This window comes from Macadamia integrifolia, chromosome 3 (genome assembly GCF_013358625.1).
Source record: "Macadamia integrifolia cultivar HAES 741 chromosome 3, SCU_Mint_v3, whole genome shotgun sequence".
NCBI lineage: Eukaryota > Viridiplantae > Streptophyta > Magnoliopsida > Proteales > Proteaceae > Macadamia > Macadamia integrifolia.
Window position 1 is genome coordinate 24,177,491 of NC_056559.1, and position 17,900 is coordinate 24,195,390.

At 39.3% G+C, this 17,900-nt stretch overlaps 1 pseudogene; it reads right to left on the bottom strand.

The window, feature by feature from the left end:
* Positions 1–5,045: 5,045 nt before the first annotated feature.
* On the bottom strand, positions 5,046–7,874 carry LOC122074252 (annotated as a pseudogene).
* Positions 7,875–17,900: the final 10,026 nt, after the last annotated feature.

Here is a 17,900-nt window from a genome sequence, read left to right on the forward strand (position 1 = left end):
AGAAGACATGCTCAGGGCATGTGCAATAGAAATGTGTGGTAGTTGGGAAGAACATATACCCCTTATAGAGTTTACCTATAATAACAGTTACCAAGCTACAATTGGGATGGCTCCGTATGAGGCATTATATGGTAGGAAGTGCAGAACTCCTCTGTATTGGAATGAGGTAGGCGAACGCCGAATGTTAGGGCCTGAAATGATACAGATGACTTATGACAAGGTCGATGTTATTCGAGAACAGATTAAAGCAGCTCAGTCTCGTCAAAAGAGCTATGCAGACAATCGCAGGAAAGACATTGAATTTCAGCCAGGAGAAAAGGTATTTCTCAAGATCTCTCCTACTAAAGGATTGCAAAGATTCCATAGAAAGGGTAAGTTGAGCCCGAGATACATTGGCCCATTTGAGATCTTAGCTCGGGTCGGCTCAGTAGCCTACATGCTTGCTTTGCCACCTTCACTCAGGAATGTTCATAACGTATTTCATGTATCCATGCTGAAGCGATACATTCATGATCCATCTCATGTATTACCCGTGGAACCAGAATATCTAGAAGCGGATATGACCTATACAGAGCAGCCAGCTGAAATCTTGGACCGAAAGGAGAAAACCCTTCGCAACCGCTCCATTTCCTTTCGTAAAGGTGCGATGGGTTAATCATTCACTTGAAGAAGCATCTTGGGAGAAAGAGGATGAAATCCAAGCCAAGTACCCTCATCTTTTCGAACAACTAGGTACGCCAATTTCGAGGACGAAATTTTCAGAAAGGGGGGTAAATGTGATACCTTACTTTTTAAACCCGGTCTAATTACACGGTTGACCCAGTTTAACCATGCAGGACCCAAACTGGAGAGGGTTAAGGCGGGTTCCTTATGGACCATGATGGCAAGGGTGACTTTGAACACCGGTTGGCCAGACAAGTCCGAGTCAATACCAGAGGAGACGGGTGTACCCAAGCTGTGTACATGCACATATCATAAGGCCATGTACAGATAAAGCTGGTATGTAGCCGTATCCTAAAGCACATACGTATAATAAATCATGTGCCGAGGGTGAGATTCATGCCGAGAGTTGAATTCCACCAAAATCCCACTTGTTGGCCAATTTTCGACCCTCAAGTGGGCGGTCACAGGTGGGCGCATCCGCCCACCTGAGTGACCCACCCATGTGCTACTAATGATTTTAAGAAAGTATAAATAGCATTAATTGTGTTTTTCCATATCTCATTTATTACACGGAAAGTTGGTGGGAAGATTTAAGAGGAGAGAGAAGAGAAGGGAGAAAAGAGAACGAAGAAGAAGAAAGGGGAAGGAAGAGGAAGAAGAAATAGATTTAAGCGGCACCAAGGTTTGATCTTCCCATTTCGATGCCGGAAGAGTGATATCCAACACGAGATCTACGTTTAAAGGTGAGCGAAGGCTATATTCCTTAAACTTTCACCCTACCCAAGTAAAACCCTTGATTTGGGTAGAGTTTCTTGAGGTCTTGTAAATCCCCCTTGAGATGATGAATCTAAGGTTTAATAGATGATCTATGTGTTGATTTTGAACGATTTGAGGAAGTGTTTACAAGATTGTGAAACATAAGTGATTTCTTGAGCCAAGACGTGATTTTGGGGTTTTTGAAAGAGTTCTTGAGCAAAGAAGGTAAGATGGCTTCCATTCCTTAAATCTAACCTAGATCTAGGTTAGAATCATCTTATGAGACCTTGAATGTGTGGAAAATAGGTTTGGAAAAGCCCCATTTGATTCCCCAAAGGTTGGGGAAGGTTTCGGGGAATATGGCATTTTTCTGCCAAGACCGATGGGTCAAGACCGGTGGGGCAAACGGCCCTCCTGAGGGCATCCACCTGAGAGGACAGGCCCTCGGGGCCAACCAGCAGGCCCCTACCGGTGGGCCGATCGATGGGCCAACCTGCCCGCCGGTCCTAGCAGGCCCTCGGCCTCCACCGGTGGGCCCCTACTAGTGGGCCGACTTGCCCGTCGGTCATGACCGGTGGGTCAGGACCCGTGGTCGACCCGCCCACCTGTGAAGACCGGTGGGCTGTGACAGGTGGGCTGTTCGACCCACCCGAGAGGCTCCCAACGTGATTTTTACGTCCGAATGGACCCAAAATGGACGTGTGACCTTTTAGGATTCTAAACGTGATTTTGTCATCAAATCTTGTTAGTTTTGACCCCCAAAGTGGTGAAATGCTAACCCCATTCACTTATGATAGGTTCACCAAAATTTACGCTTCTCGCACCGGATCTCACCCGTACTGGGCGTGAATCTTTGTACACAATAAGTGGGGAGAGGACGTTTGGCCTTATTTTAAGGCTTGTTTGGCATTCATTAAATTGTATCTAGACTAGTCATATCATCATGCAAATTATATGTAGCTTAGCCATCCTCATATTATTATGACATGTGTGTTGTGTTTATTTTTTCAATGTCAAATGATGATATGATTATGTGATAAATGATGACATTATTGTGCATAATGCATTAATAGACTAGATACCGTAGTCGGCTTGGAAACGAGTGCATTGTTGGCCCGTGGAATGGGACGCGGTGGCACTATGCAATCGTACTATGTCATATAGGAGCATGCGGTTTAGGATTATCATCTTCCCGTGATACGACCCTTCCCAACAGGGGTTGAGGTGTTGGGTTACCATTTGGGGGGAAGCAGTGGTCGCGGTTGTCGGGTCACTGTGGCGGTTAGACATACGCCCAGCTGGTCATTAGGACAGTCGGCAACCTCGGTGGTATATTCAAGAGGGCCAATCGTACTGCTTTTAAATTGCTGGAGTCAGCACCTTTATTTTCTATCATTTACTTTTATGTTGAGAACCGGTGGTCGGCATGCTTTACTTTTCTGAGTACTCACGGTGGGCCTTCTTCGACAGCCCTATGGGCGTATCGCGGGATGGAGTTCGCGGCTCGTACCCAACGTATACGTGCACTGTGGTTGTAGTAGCGCTAAACCCAAGACTTAGTAATGTTGTTTAGGTGGATGTGATTTAAAATGGATTGCATAGCATATAGTGCATATGGTTGTGATTGTTGTGTGGACTGTTGTGTGGTCCTTCTTTTCACTTACTGAGCTAGTGAACTCATCCCACGTGTACACCTCTTTTAGATGATTTTACAGATCACCAGCCTGAGGATCAAGGGTCGGGCCCCACAGTTGAATTTTTCGAAGAGGATTGGTGGGTCCCTGAGGACTATGAGCATGGCACGGATTGCACGTGCGAGGGTTGTGTTGTGGGACCACAGCAGTGACTCCATACAGGGTTACTATTTTATTCTTTTGATGATCCCTTTTGTGTACTTGATACGTGAATTGATATTCTTTTTGTGTAAATATCATGCCTGCGGGCCCACATGTATTTATCTATGTACTACAATTTGGGTATCAAGTATATTAGGGATATTTACAGGCAAATTAAGTCTTCTGCTGAACTGTTGAACATTATCTTAGTTGTGTGTATGTTGTGGTTGGATACTGTATCAGATGATCCTGGCAGGTTTGGGTTAACCAAAGTTAACCCTGTCACCGGTCCGGTTCTGTGTGAACGGGGTGTGACAATAGTTGATTTGCCCATCTTTAGCTTAATCCATTTTAACTATGGGAACTATCTTTGCTATGCCCATCTTTGTCTCATTTTAATGGTATTCCCCTTCAAGCATATTTAAGAGACCAATTTTAAAGAGTGTTCATTTAAAACCTATTCAAAGTTAAATAGGTCTATAGCCCAATTAAGGCCTATTTATGGCAGCCCGATTAGAGCCCAAGACTGACCGACCCGATTATTAACTGTACCATGTCCATCCCAGCTAAGCACATTTTGCTAAATGGGCGTTCATGGTGCAACCCTAGATAATGGCCGAATCCGATTAAGCCCAACCACTTGACAACCCTAATTTAGGGCATAGGGTGGGGGTTTTCAAGGTGATTATAGTAGGGAATTGTTTGGAGAGGGGCTTGAGGTAGTGAAGACGAATGGGGTTGTGGTGGCGGGAGCACAAAAACAAGGGGTTGTAAAGGTGGGCAAGCCTAGGGAGGAGGTCGAGGCAAGGAAGAGGGGGTGGGTTGTGGTGGTGAGAGCACAGGGGGGTTGTAGGGTGGGTAAGGCTAGGAAAGGGTGAGGGAAAATGAACAAGGGGTGGGAGTGGGTGAGAGGGCACAAGTGTTACTGGAAGTGGTAGGGTGAGTTGGGCAGTTTTGTTTTTAATAAAATTATAACTTCTAATGATGGTAAATTAACCACTGAAATGAATTATTTTTGGAAAAAGGTTGGGCATATTGTTGGGGTTGTGCACATTGTTTGGGCACTTAGCCTATCCGTCTCTCCCTCCCCTTTGAAAATGACCTCAATGTCCCTCACATCCCAATCTCATGAAAACATCCTCTGCAATAAGTGCATTGATGCAATGAGCATCGAATGGCCGAGTAGACCTCGGGGCACGTGCCCAAATGCTATCAGCCATCCGATGCTCACTGCATCACTGCAAAGAATAATCACTCCCCAATCTTTCATTGGTTGAACAGCTCTAGAAAAACTTGTGACATGCCCAACCTTCATCCTTATTTTTTATTTTTAATAAAAATAACTTTCAACAGCATAATAAATTTTTTTAATAATTAGAAGAAACAAAAATCCGGAGTAGTAAAATTACTACTGTTAAATACGGTCAATTCAAAAACCAACAAGATTTAATGGTTACAACAAAATCACCACATATTCCCATCGAGGGCAAAACTAATGTTGATACTCTTCATGATGATTTTTTGGTATTGTAGCCGTAATCAATGTTGTTAAATACTGATTGTGATATAAAATAGAAATTAAAGGAAAAGATAGAAACATGTCTTTTGACTACAAAACAGAAGTTAGTATAACAAAGAGCTGAAAATAATAGATCACAGAGGTCACAAAGCTCAGCTGGTAACAGCTTAGAAAAATGGTGATAAAACTTTAAAGAGGAAACTGTTTAATTACATTGGTTGGAGTATGAACAATCCAAAATTTAGGAACAACTGCATTAAACGCACCGCGCGATACAGAGAACATACCAGTCTGTCCTTTCATCTCTTCCTCTTGCCATTGGTGCCTGAACTTTGTCCCCTTTTCTCATCTGTAGGTTTAGAGCTTCCTTTTGATTTTCTTGCTGGTGTCTTCTTTGCATCAGAACCTCCCCTGTTTTTCAAGTCCAGTTGTACTTGAATCCCTTTGGAATTGCTACTCCGGAGATCTAACTGTAGCTTCTTCTCGACATTATTAGCATCATCTGTCTCTTCTGCATCTGAAGAATTCTCTTCTTCACTTTCTGCCACTGCATCTCCACCCTCTTCTGATAAACCAACTTCCACTGGCTCTAAAATAGCTGCTGTCCGTCTCTTTGGAGCCTTTTTAATTCCAGGAAGTGTGATTAAGTCTGCCGCTCGTACCACACGTGAACTGCTGCCTTGTCTGTATGCCTTTGTCAGTGCAACTTTCCCAGCTGGTTGTATGCCCTCCAGAGGATTTGGATGTCCCTGGAACTTTGACAATTCCATTATTGTATCAAAATCCTCCTGACTTACAGAGTAAGTATCCATGAACTTAACAACCTTCTGCACTGCCTCATCCTTAGGAAGTACACGAAGTGGATCAGTTAACCGTGTCAGGAGGAGGTTTAAGTAATCAAGTCGTAAGTGTCCCTATCTAAACTAGATTCACGAGAAGCAAGGAAATGAACATGCACATCCTCTAAAAGCCTCAAATTTTTTCCCATAGTTGAGTTCTTTCCCAGCCAGCCACCAAATCTATTGAAATTCCTTTCTCCCTGTTCAAGTATCTCCCTTTGCCCATGTAACAAAGCAGTAGGAATTATGCAAGATGCAACAGAACCAGTTTGGGAGAGTTGCCACTGTCGATATCTTCGAATCTGCACATTTATTATATCCCCGTCTCCAATAGACTCGGCAGCACGAGCTGGCAAATTCATTCTCTTGACACCATTATCATCCTTACCAACAGAAGTTGGTCGGTAATTAAGATAGTGTTCCTGAATGAGAAGAGGGACTAGGTCAGGATCGCTCATGCTCAGGTCAACCTTCTCATCCATTCTCAACTTCCCTGCATTGAACCCAAATAGCTTATCAACAGCAGTAAATGGTGACATATCTTCATCCTTCATGCTACTCAGAAGGCGTTGTCTTATGTCATCATATTTGATGACTGTCATTGAAAGGCTCATGTACTGCAACTGATTTAGTGCCATACGCATATCTCCATTAACTCTCTCTGCAAGTTCCACAAGTGCAATCTCATTAACTTGAAGCCCTTCCTGATTTGCGACTTGTAGTAATCTCTTTGCCATCTGCTGTTTTGTAGGTTTTCGGAAGCTCAGGAGCAAACAGTGGTTAACAAGACTTTTCAGTTTTTGACCTTATCTGTCATTACAGATACAGATGATTGGAATTTTGGAAACTTTGATGCTAGCAATGAAATCAGCCACTCCACCTCTATCACCAGCAGACATTCCATCAACTTCATCCATTATCAGCACAGTTTTAGGATGTTTTGACCCATCACTTTTTAACACTCAAAGCTTCATTGCTGATAAGTTCCTTCACAGAATTTGCAGTGCTCTCACCAACTCCTTTAAACATTTTGGAATCAGCTTTTCCACGATTATCACTAGCATTAACCTCAATGGTCTGGAAGCCAAGCATTTGGCTAACCAACTTTGCTGACGTAGTCATTCCTATACCAGGTGTTCCACTTAGAAGAACGGTCTTTTTAGATCCACTATCATTTTGCTTTTTCCCCTTTCCCTTTTGACTGCCATGAGAAAAAAAATTTATTCCAATTTGCCAGCCAATCATGAAGCTGCTTAACAAGGGATTGATTGCCAATGATGTCATTTGGAGTCTTGGATCTGTATTTATCTGTCCATGGTAATGAACATTGTGCAGTGCGTATATCCTTCGGCTTAGCAGAAGAATAACCAGTGGCTGGTACTTTTGGAGCAACTTTTCTTGCTGGAGAGTTGTTAACTTTATCCTTTAATTCTTTTTGAGGACTTTCCTTTGGTTGTGACCCAGCAATCTTATCTGCAGCTCTCTTCTTGATTTCTTCTTGTACAGGAATCTTTGCAGGTTTTGATGAACAGAAGATCATATCAAATAACCCATCTTCAGTCAAAAATGGAGTACCCAGTTCTTTGGCTTTCAAAGATTTCCGCCCTCCAATATCTTCATCAACTAAAAGATAATTCGTTTTCTTGCTGACAGATCCAGTAACACGGACCACCATGCCGTTTAATTAAATCTTCTGCTTCTTCCCTTTCCAAGCTGTCAAGAGTACCACTAATCACAAAAGTTAGACCAGCCAAACAGCCAGAAGCACCCTCAGGGACTTCCTTTTCCACCTTTGTGTGGAGGATCACCGCTACCCCTTCCACGAGTTTTAAGAGAAGATTCAATATCTTCTTCATCCATGGCAATTTTCATCATTTTCATCAGTATCTACAGGCTTCTGAACAATTCCTCTCCCGGCCTCAGCAGAGCTTTTCCTTGCATTGAGCACCACAAAGTCACCATCATCATCATCATCTACCTTGTGAAGCTTCTTTGTAGCTGGAGGTTTAGTTTGCAGCTCTTCCTTTTGGTTGGGGTCGTTTGCATCTCTTTCTCATCTCTTGTTTCCCCAGAATCAGTGGAAAAATATTTGCTACTTTTCCTTCTTCCTGAGCTCTCTTGACTTCCCTGTACAGATTTCTTCTCTGGTTGAGAGGTAGCTGGAGAAGGCTTCTCCATAGTGGGTTTCCCAGGCTTCGATGCGTTCCGATTGCCCTTGTCATGTTGTTTCATGAACCACTTTCAAATATCTGACTGTGACATGTCTTAATTCAAGTTCTCGTTCCAAATACCACTATCAAAAACAAACAACTAGCTCAATAAGAGAAATTCATCAAAATAAGGAAAACCTGTCAAGTTCTCCTTGATAGAAAATAAATGCAGAAACGATTCATGGAGATCAATGAGCATGCACGATAAACACTACAAAGACATGTTTTAGGCATACTTGAATCCATGGCTGAAGAATAACAACTCCTCAAAGTTTTCTTGTATGTTCCTTGTACAACACGATCAATGTTGGTCTGGTCTATCCTCTTTCCCTTTAGCTTTAGGTCATTAGCCTCACTTAATGGGTCAGTGATAACTATATATAGGGGTGAGGGTAGGGACCAACCCTACAATAAAATTAGGGTTTCCTCCCCATTAAGGAAACAATGCCTTAGGTCCACACATAGTAATAAATATTTTATACCATTAAGATGTGCTAATAGAATCCAATATCTCCACAGAGATCACTTACCAATAATATTGGATTCTTTCTGCTTACTACATCTGTAGTCAACACCACTAAATCGGTTTTGGAAACAAATCTTTGACTATGCTAGCCCACTTAATTGGAAATCTAACATTCCTATCTTTCCTTCCGACGACACCATCAAGAACCACACCTTAGCCTACTTGATTCGTTGCACAACATCAGTTTTTGTCTACCACGAAGAAGAGGATTCAAATAAAGAAATAAAAGAACAGATGAGAATGAGAAAGTCGGAGAGAAGGAAACCTAAGAGGTAAACAGAAGAAGGCGGGAACCTAAAGCTTTCTAGTTATATACATTTAGAGCGAACCATGGACTCTTGGTAGGCTTGCAGGCTTAAGCTTGTGGTAGACTCTTCTATTCTGTTTCTCATTTCGGGATTATTTTGAGAGATTGAATTATTTTATCGGCATAATAATCAAAGACTTTTTCCTCTTAATCTGAGACCCACATGATTAGATCTAAGATGAAGGATTTCTTGCCTAAATCTCATTAACAGCAAAAGAAAAGCTCCAGCAGAACTAGCAGAAGCAACAGCAGAGTGGAGGAGGCTTATTCACCTCTTCAACAGCAAAACAACAGCTCCAGCAGAACCAGCAGCAGCAACAGTAGAGTGGAGGAGGCTTATTCACCTCTTCCGTAGCAATGGAAGTTTTTTTTGGTAGAAAGCAATGGAAGTTACTGAAAAAAAAAAGTAGAAAGTAGAGAGAGAACAGGTCTGTGAAGGGATTTAAAAGAAGAATTGCGTATAGGAGAAACATCCACGGCTTGGAATCGCGAAAATAACTTACAAATCGTGAAAATAACTCACAATCGGAGCATCCAAATTTAACAGAGGCGGTTCACACAGATCGCTGACGTGGATGGGGAAACCTCTACTTTTAATTATCGCTTATCCTCGAATTACCAAAATTGTCCCTCATTTGTTCAATTGTTCATCAAATGATATACACCGTCTAACCTGCCACTGACTAGGGTGACATATTGATAGTTGTTGACCTTAAGGCTATGTTTGGTAGCCAAGGGAAGGGGAAAAAAAAAAAAGGAATCTAGAAAGGAAGAAGAAAAGAAAAGAAATATAAAGAAAATAGAAAAAGTAAGTTACTGATTAACAATGTTTTGTTTCTGCCATTTTTGTGTTTTATTGTTCCCAGAAATGGAGAAACAGTCTAAAAAGCGTTTGATAAAGTTGTTCCGTTTCACCCATTTCTAAAAACATAAATCAAAATTTATGCCTATTTACAATTCTAGAAATGATTTTGACGAAACAAGTCGTTTCATCGTTTCTAGAAACGAATTTGAGATAAAAAAAAATTGTTATTCTACCTAATAAATCTTTGAACTATTTAAACCTAAAAAGAGGCAATCGAACCCTCTCTTCCTTTGGACATCCGATGATACTATTGGGTTTTTTAGTAGCATTATGTCAGCAAAAAAACATTTCAAGAAACAAGTTTATCAAACACCAAAAAATAAGTTTTTGTTTCTGGAAATGTGAAAAGTTGTTTCTATTATTTCTAGACACAAAAATAGTAGAAACGTTATCAAACGGTGTTTGTGTGTCTGGCTACCACTAGAAGAGGAGAAGAAAAGTTTTTGTATTTTCTTTTGTTTTCTTGTGTTTTTGGGAGCAAAAAAAAAAAAACTTCACCATTCCCAAGGTGAATTTTGAAATTCAACAAAAGAATATTCTCTTGGTTGAGGACATGCCAAGCACAAAAACGTACTTTTTTCTTTTCTTGGCTACGAAACACAGCCTAAGTGTGTCAAGTGGTTTGATTTTAATTTTTCAATTTAGTTTTGATTCGGTTAAAAATAAACATATAAAAAGTAAAATCAATCTAGAAATACATTTTTAGAAATCAAAATCGAACTAACTTGATTTGATTTGGTTTGATTCAATTTTAATTTTAATTATTTACTTTCATATTGGATTCTTTATTCGGTTTTAATTTAAATATATATTAAGTTTAAGTCCTATATAATTTGTTTGGATCAGTTCTTAATATCTTCACCAAAAAAAGAAAAAAGGGTTATTTGTTAGAGTCATAACCCACCAAACTTTTTTAATCATAAAAAAAAGGGAAATTTACATCCACCACCCCTCATGTTTCGTTTTTTATATTTAAACCCAAAAAACTAACACCTTGAAACTAGTGTTAGTTTTTAAAATGGAAAAGACGATTTTACCCTTCTGTTATATTTACCTAAAACATCTTGATTCAATGACCATTTTACCCTCTGAACATTTTCAGCCTTAAAATCTCATACTTTCCACTACTGCCTTTCTCTGTTGTTCACAGTGAAACCTCTCGCCGGCGGCACCACATTTTACCCTTTTTCCCTCAAACGCCATTAACCGAAACCTTCCCACTTTCCGTAAGGTCCCCTACCACTTCTACTGCGTTTCTACACTCATCTCTTTCTATTTCTCACTTTTTGTGAAACTAGCTTTGAAGTGTAACGGGTTTTGAGAGTAACCCATTTCTGCTATTCAATGAAGTAAGAAGAAGATGAAGATAGTAATCTTACAACTGTTGATATTCCAGGTTTTTGAAGTAGTGGCATCGCTGAGTTCAAACAAAACCCAGAAAGAAAGGTTTGGTCTTCCATTGAAATCTACCACAGGAGACAAAACCCAAAAAGGGATTGGAGAATGGAGAATAGGGGATACAATTATTCCATTGTGATGATAGTTCTTAAGCTTTTCTAAAGGGCAAGTGTAGGAGATACATGATGGATGGCCTTGTGGAAGAATGAATGAAAGAACTTAATAAATACATCAAACAATAATTTAAGAAGATGAGAGGAAGGAAAACCAAAGACCAATATTTTAGATCACATGAAGATAGAATGAAAATACAAACCCAGTTGATTAAAAATGGAGCTACTCACTCTAATTTCACCATTCACACCCAATAATTCCCAAAAAGGAAAAGGGGAAAAAAGAAAAAATCAAAAATCAAAAAAATCCAATCAATATCTGGTCACTCAACTTGGAGAAATTGGAGATCCAAGGAGGAAAATATAACACACACACAGATAGAGAGTATCAAATATTTAGTAGGATGCAATCCCACATACATGCGTTTCTGAGTCTACAAAGGAGACCATCATTGAACGAAATGACTTAATTACCCGAAGAATGTAGCAATGAATGAGTACTTAACAGCCGCAACCAAGATAGCAAGGGAGATGAAAAAGAGCTGCTAGAGGACTTGTACGCTTGCCCAGGTAAGAAGGCCCATCATTCCCACGGCGAAGATGTTCTCCGGATCTGGATCCAACAGATCCCTCCATATGAAATTCAATGTAGGCCGGTCACCGTTTCTCGAATTTCCATGACCATTGAACCCATTATCTTTTTGGTCTGGCTCTGGTTCTCTATTCAGCTCGTTATCATTCTCTGCTAAAACAACAAATCTTCTCAATCTTCCTGACTTCTGAGTTAGGGTTCTAGTAAGGAAGTAAGGAATGGTCCGCGAAGTTCTAATAATTGCATGTCCTGGTTTTGAAATCGATAACACCAGTTGAAGAAATATTGTGCCATCAAAAGTCCCTAACATTTCTTCTCCGGCGAGTTCGGATTTCAATTCAGACTTCACAAGAAACAGAGATGGACTGAACGAACGGGTTCGACATTGAAGATGGAGGGTAAAATCATCTTGTTAATTGCAAAAACTAACACCTCTTACAGTGCTAGTTTTTTGGGTTTAAGTGTAACAAAAATAACGAGAGGGGGGATTATGTTATTGGGACAAACACGAGGGGTGGTGATGTAAATTTCCCTTTTTTTAAGGGAAATTTACATCACCACCCCTTGCCTTTGTCCCAATTACATCACCCCCCTGTATTCTCGTTTTTTACATTTAAACCCAAAAAACTAACACCGTTTCACTGGTTTGAGGAGTTTTCTATTAACTTGATCCTAAATTTTTTAAATTCCCACAATACCATTCTTTCTTTCTTCAACCTACCAACGAACAAACACTTGGGGCAAATTTTCATCAAACCATAGGTTGCTCCGGCGAGGAAGACCTACTTCGTTCTCCAGTGACAGAGGAAGCTCTGTGATTTGCTCGTTCTTCATTCTCTAGCGATGAAGAAAAAAAAATATTTATTTTCACAGGAAAAGCTTGGTAATGATGATAATGGAGAAACAAATCATCTTCAGAAATGAAAGTTTAAGTTTCCTTTCACTTTAGTTCTCTTTGGGGTCAAAGAAGCAGCTGTTCATGACAGGCCTGATCTGAGGAGCCCTGTTTCAAACCCTAAAATCATATATCTTAAAGATATTTCTATTTAAATCAAAGTTAATCAAACCAATTCAAAATGGAGATGAGATCTATTCTGTCCAGAAAAAAAAAAAATAAACTCCTTCCTAATCTGTTACTTACAAATTTTAGTCACAAACTAATGAAATAATTATATCAAGAATGGATGGGTGGGTTATGGGTGTGGGACAATCAAACATCAGACATCAACAAGGAATCTGATCTGTGAACCATTTAATCACTTTAACAGGAAGCTACACAATCTCCATTTCCAAATTAGCAATGCCAATACAAAAAATGCAACATGGGCACAAGCAACTCAAACACCGACCTGCACCGTTTATAATTGAAAAAAAAAATCAGAAATCCATGAAACACAACTCCTAATCTAGAATGAGAAACAGGATTCCATTTTTTTTCCAAAAATGAAATATATTTTCAAGATTTGAAATCACAAGCAATCGCAATAGAAAATTAAGAAGAAAATGAGTTTTTTTTTTTTCTTCAAGAATCAATAGAAGAAAGCAGTAAATCCAAACGATCATGGCCACAAGGGATATAGCCAACACAACGAGGGTGAAGGGCAACCCAATCAGGAAACCCAATGGTCGACTATCTCACATTCTGTCTCTGTGTGTATAGCCCTTTTTGCTCCTTCGAAGCCCTTTGATGTCTTTAGAGCAGAGAGAGTTGTCTTCGATCTGAGGAGCCCTGTTTCAAATAGCCCATCATCTTTGACATCATACCTTCACTTCGCCGGAGAGTATCTGTTGGAAAGCTAGAAAGGATCGTTGTATCCTTTGGTTGTGAGAGGGCTGGCAAGAATCAGATCTTCTATATATGGTAGACATGTGATGGAATGCTAGTACGGATCGATCTTCCATGGTTGTCAAATATTGTATTGGGAGCAACTTTCCTAATCCCTTGTATCTATGTATAGTATCTTGGTTGTATTCTTCTCTATTTAAGAATAAGAGATCTCTCCTATGAAGAATAAGAAAAACTGGGAGTTTTATCCGAGGACATAGGATTCTCTCCCAGGAAGGCCAAACCTCATTATTTCTTTATGTCTTCTTTTTATCAGTATCGACTTCGCCAGAGTGTATTCTTCACTTCGTCGGAAGCTTTCAAAGATGTTAAAAGGGTAATAGGTAGGAAGGGTAGTTAGGTCTTTTTAATTTCAAAACTAACACCAGTGTAACGGTGTCAGTATTTTGTGTTTAAATGTAAAAAAACAAAACTAAAGAGGGGGGTGATGCAATTGGGACAAAGGCGAGGGGTGGTGGATGTAAATTTCCCAAAAAAAAAAAAAATAGAATTTATCATCCACATTGATTTTTTTTCACTAAAAGATCAAATTATATTAATAGATAAAGAAAAAGAGAAAAATATGATACAAGAGCAAGAGATGAGCCTCCACCTTCGGCATTGCCATCAACAGAGGCTCACCATCACTAACAAAAGAATCTATATCTAGGCTGGCCCACTTCGTCAGCAATCAACTATTGATCATCATAGGAGGGAGGGCAACCTCATCTCTAGAAACTGCAGACAAAGCTACTGCCATTGCTAGGAAATCAGCGATAGGGTTAGCTTCCCTGAAGCAGTGAGAAATCTTCCACTTTATAGAATTTAGAAATGAAAGAAGATGGCACCATTATTGACACACAAACCATGGAATGAGTCTATGATGAAAGAGGGAAACAGCCACTGAGGAGTCAGACTCAATCCATAGGTGGGTTATGTGCAAATCTCAAGCAATCGAGATGCCTTTGATAATACTCCAAATCTCAGCTGAAAAGCTAGTATCCACACCCAAGAAGAAATTGAAATATGCATCATTCTACGATCATGGTCTTGAAAGATGCCTCCACCTCCTGCTCGACCAGGTGTTCCAAGGGAGCACCCATCAACATTAAGCTTCACCCAAGACCGGATCAGCTTGCACCAATGAACCTCCAAGATACCTTGTCTACTATGATAAGCAATTTCCAGATTTAGTCTTCTACAGAGAGTGAGGTCCTCAACAGATTTGGGAGAGATTTTTTGTCTGCTGCAAAGGAAGGAGATTTCAATCATCCACATTGATTGAAATAGCAAAGAATGATACAATTTTACCTAGTTTCTTATTTGGTTCAAAAATATGTAATTCAGTTTGGTTTAATAGTTTTAATCATAAAATCAAAACCAAATTGAACTGATAAAAGATTCCAGCCTTTTAAACCAAAATCAAACCGATTTACTTTGGTTTGGTTCAGTTCGATTTTAAATGGCTGGTTTCGATTTTGGTTCTAAGTTGACTCCTTTAGTTGACCTTCAGATTGATCTCTTACACTCTGGGTATCATTTTACTTTTTATACTTGTTCTCAAAAAAAAATTTTGTTGGGTTTGATACCATTTATGGAGTTTATTAATGTTTAAAAAAAGAATTTTAAAAACATAAAAATCACAAAGAGATCCTAACCCATTTATGTGTTTTGACCAAAAATCAGTTTTGATCACTTATTGGGAGAGTTAATGTGGACAAGCTCATTAGTCTCAATAGGTTTAGTTAGAACTGATTTAGCAGATATTTATGGGAAACTATCAATTAAGGAGATTAGATCTTCCTCTTCTTCTTCCAATAGTGGATGGATTCCCACTTCAGCCCACGGAGGCTACACCAAAACCTCCAGGATACTGCTTCTTGATTCTATATGTTAGTTCACTCTTTCCCTTTCTTCTCCCTTTCAACACTACACTTGCTTGATCTAAAATCAGATCTGAAGAAGGGGAGGAGAAGGGAGAGGGAAGATGAGAGGAAAAGGAGTTCCAACGAGCAGGATAGAGAAAGTGGAGAAAGAGAGTTATAAGGAAGATAGATGAAGGGGACATCTCTTCACCCATTTCTTCAAGAAACCATTTTTGTCTAAGTAATTACCAAACCTTTTTCTCATTAAAAACCTATTTTGTGTCTAGTAGTTACCAAACCATTTTAATGTTATGATAAAAAAAAATAATAATTTTCAGTAATGATTTTTTTTTGTTTAAATTGGTAAAAATCCAAAATTAAAAATGATACAAAAGAGTGCCTTAGATATCACTAGCAAATGGTGAATTGATTGACCAACAAGGAGTTTCACTAGCCATGGCATTTATTTGTAGTGTTGTTTGATATTGAAACCTTTTTAACTCATATTTCCATCATGTTTTAGTCATAAAAAAGGAACACTTAAGTAGATGATCTGTCTTTTTTGATCGTTGTTGATACTTGATCGATACAGATTTGCCGATATGATGAACATTAATTTTTTGTTAAAAAAAATGATGTTTTGTCCTGTATTCGCATGGTATCAGAATTGTCGGCAATCGACTTCGTGAACTAAATCCTTGGATGGATTTAGAGATTGCTCACCAATTAACCAATGAGGCTATGGGGAAGAAATCTTTTGATGTCACTACTTCGGATCATAACATTGTGTGATGATGTTTTATTTCTGAAAGATAATGGAAAAGACCGAAATCTAGGGTTATCTCAATGTCTTTTGGAAATGGTTGTCGTGCGTGTTGTCCATGCACGAACTTTGATGATTAAGTATTTGCAGTAATCTCGCTAAATAAAGTTCCACCCTCCAAGTCCAAGGATAACAATGGAGATCCTTAGAGATACACTCTCAATTGGGAGTGACAGAAAAGAACAGGGGGAGAAAGAGAGCTAGCTTTTGAGATTAGGTCAAAAGTTGTTTTCTCTTGCCGTCGTCTCCCTTATTTGTGAGGATCTAGTCAATTAGGGTTTCTAATCTTAGCGGGGGTATATTCGCCCACGTGAGCGTCCCACGTACGAACCAGGTCAAGACCGGATTCGATTAACAATCTACGTAACATATTAAAAAAATAAATAAATAAATAAAAGTTGTGTTCTCTTGTGGCCGTGCCCTTATTTATAGATGCTTCGGTTATACAGCAATTATTAGATGTTTATGAAACTACTCACTTTTTGAAGTTTGGGGATCCCCCACCATTTTAGGATTCAAACAGTAGAGGTTTTGCAGGTCTTTAATAATCAAATTAGCCGTTCATCTTCTAACTGCTAGGGCACTATATTTCAGTTTGATAAGGGGAACCCCAATCACTTTGCTCCTTAAAACCGCATTGGAGGTTTTCTTGAAATTGGCTGCACTAATTGTGCTTCTTTCCTCTTACTTTCATCCTTCATCTTTCACCTCTCATCTTTTATTTGTCATTGTTCATTTTTCATTTCTCACATCACTTCCTATCCCTCTTTTGTTTAGAGCTCAGTTTTTCCTACTTTGTTTTCTCTGGATCCATGTAACCGACCCCATTGTTGATGTAGTGTACAAACTCTATCCATAGTGGATGGTTGAACAGATGGCTATTGTTTCTAGTAAAAGTGATTTTAATGGCATTAATTTTGACCCAATGTTATTGATTTTCTCGTGTGTGGAACTCAATCACATTGCATATGCGTCTAACATGCCCAATCTTAAACACATAGATTACATAGTTTATCCCGTAGAAAAGGGTAGTCAAACTTTGAGGAAAAATCAGATCAGTTTTTTTTCCATGGCACACAATCAGAGGAATGCTTGAAAGTCCAAATTCTACACACTTTTAAACTCAAAATATTACCACTGCATCATATCTTTATTTTGTTTATGAGAGGGATGGTTGAAACTCCAATTTCTACATACATTTTAACTCAAAAATCTTACCATTGCATCACGTCTTTGTTTTGTTATAATTTCAATTGGTATATATAACCAAGTATATGGATTTTAGTTTATACATCAAAACTGTCAACCTACCAGTTGATCCAAGTCAACCCAGTGAAGCCCCCCCCCCCCCCCCCAACCCCCAAAAACGAAAAGGCGATCAGAACAGATTGAGGGAGGGGTGGATTTCAGATAATTCCTCTCCCAATGACTGGAAAGATTATGTTGCAATTCATATAATTGTATTAAGTGTATTCAATTGTCAAAGCCCAGAGTAATGCCTTGTAGGTCATATGCACTCTAGCTTAACCCATCTTGCACATGAACATAGGTTTCCCAAGATCTTACCTTGGTGGTTCTTGCAATGTGTCCTGAGTTTGCAGAGGATCTGCTAATCAAAAGTGCAAATCCTCCCTTAGTCCACATGAGATATGGAATGTGCATATATACCGAAGCTAAACCTGTCACACAATATTGAAGCTGTTATCCCGAACATGAACAGGTATTTTCCCTCTAAACTTAAGCTGCACCATAATTAGACATTAC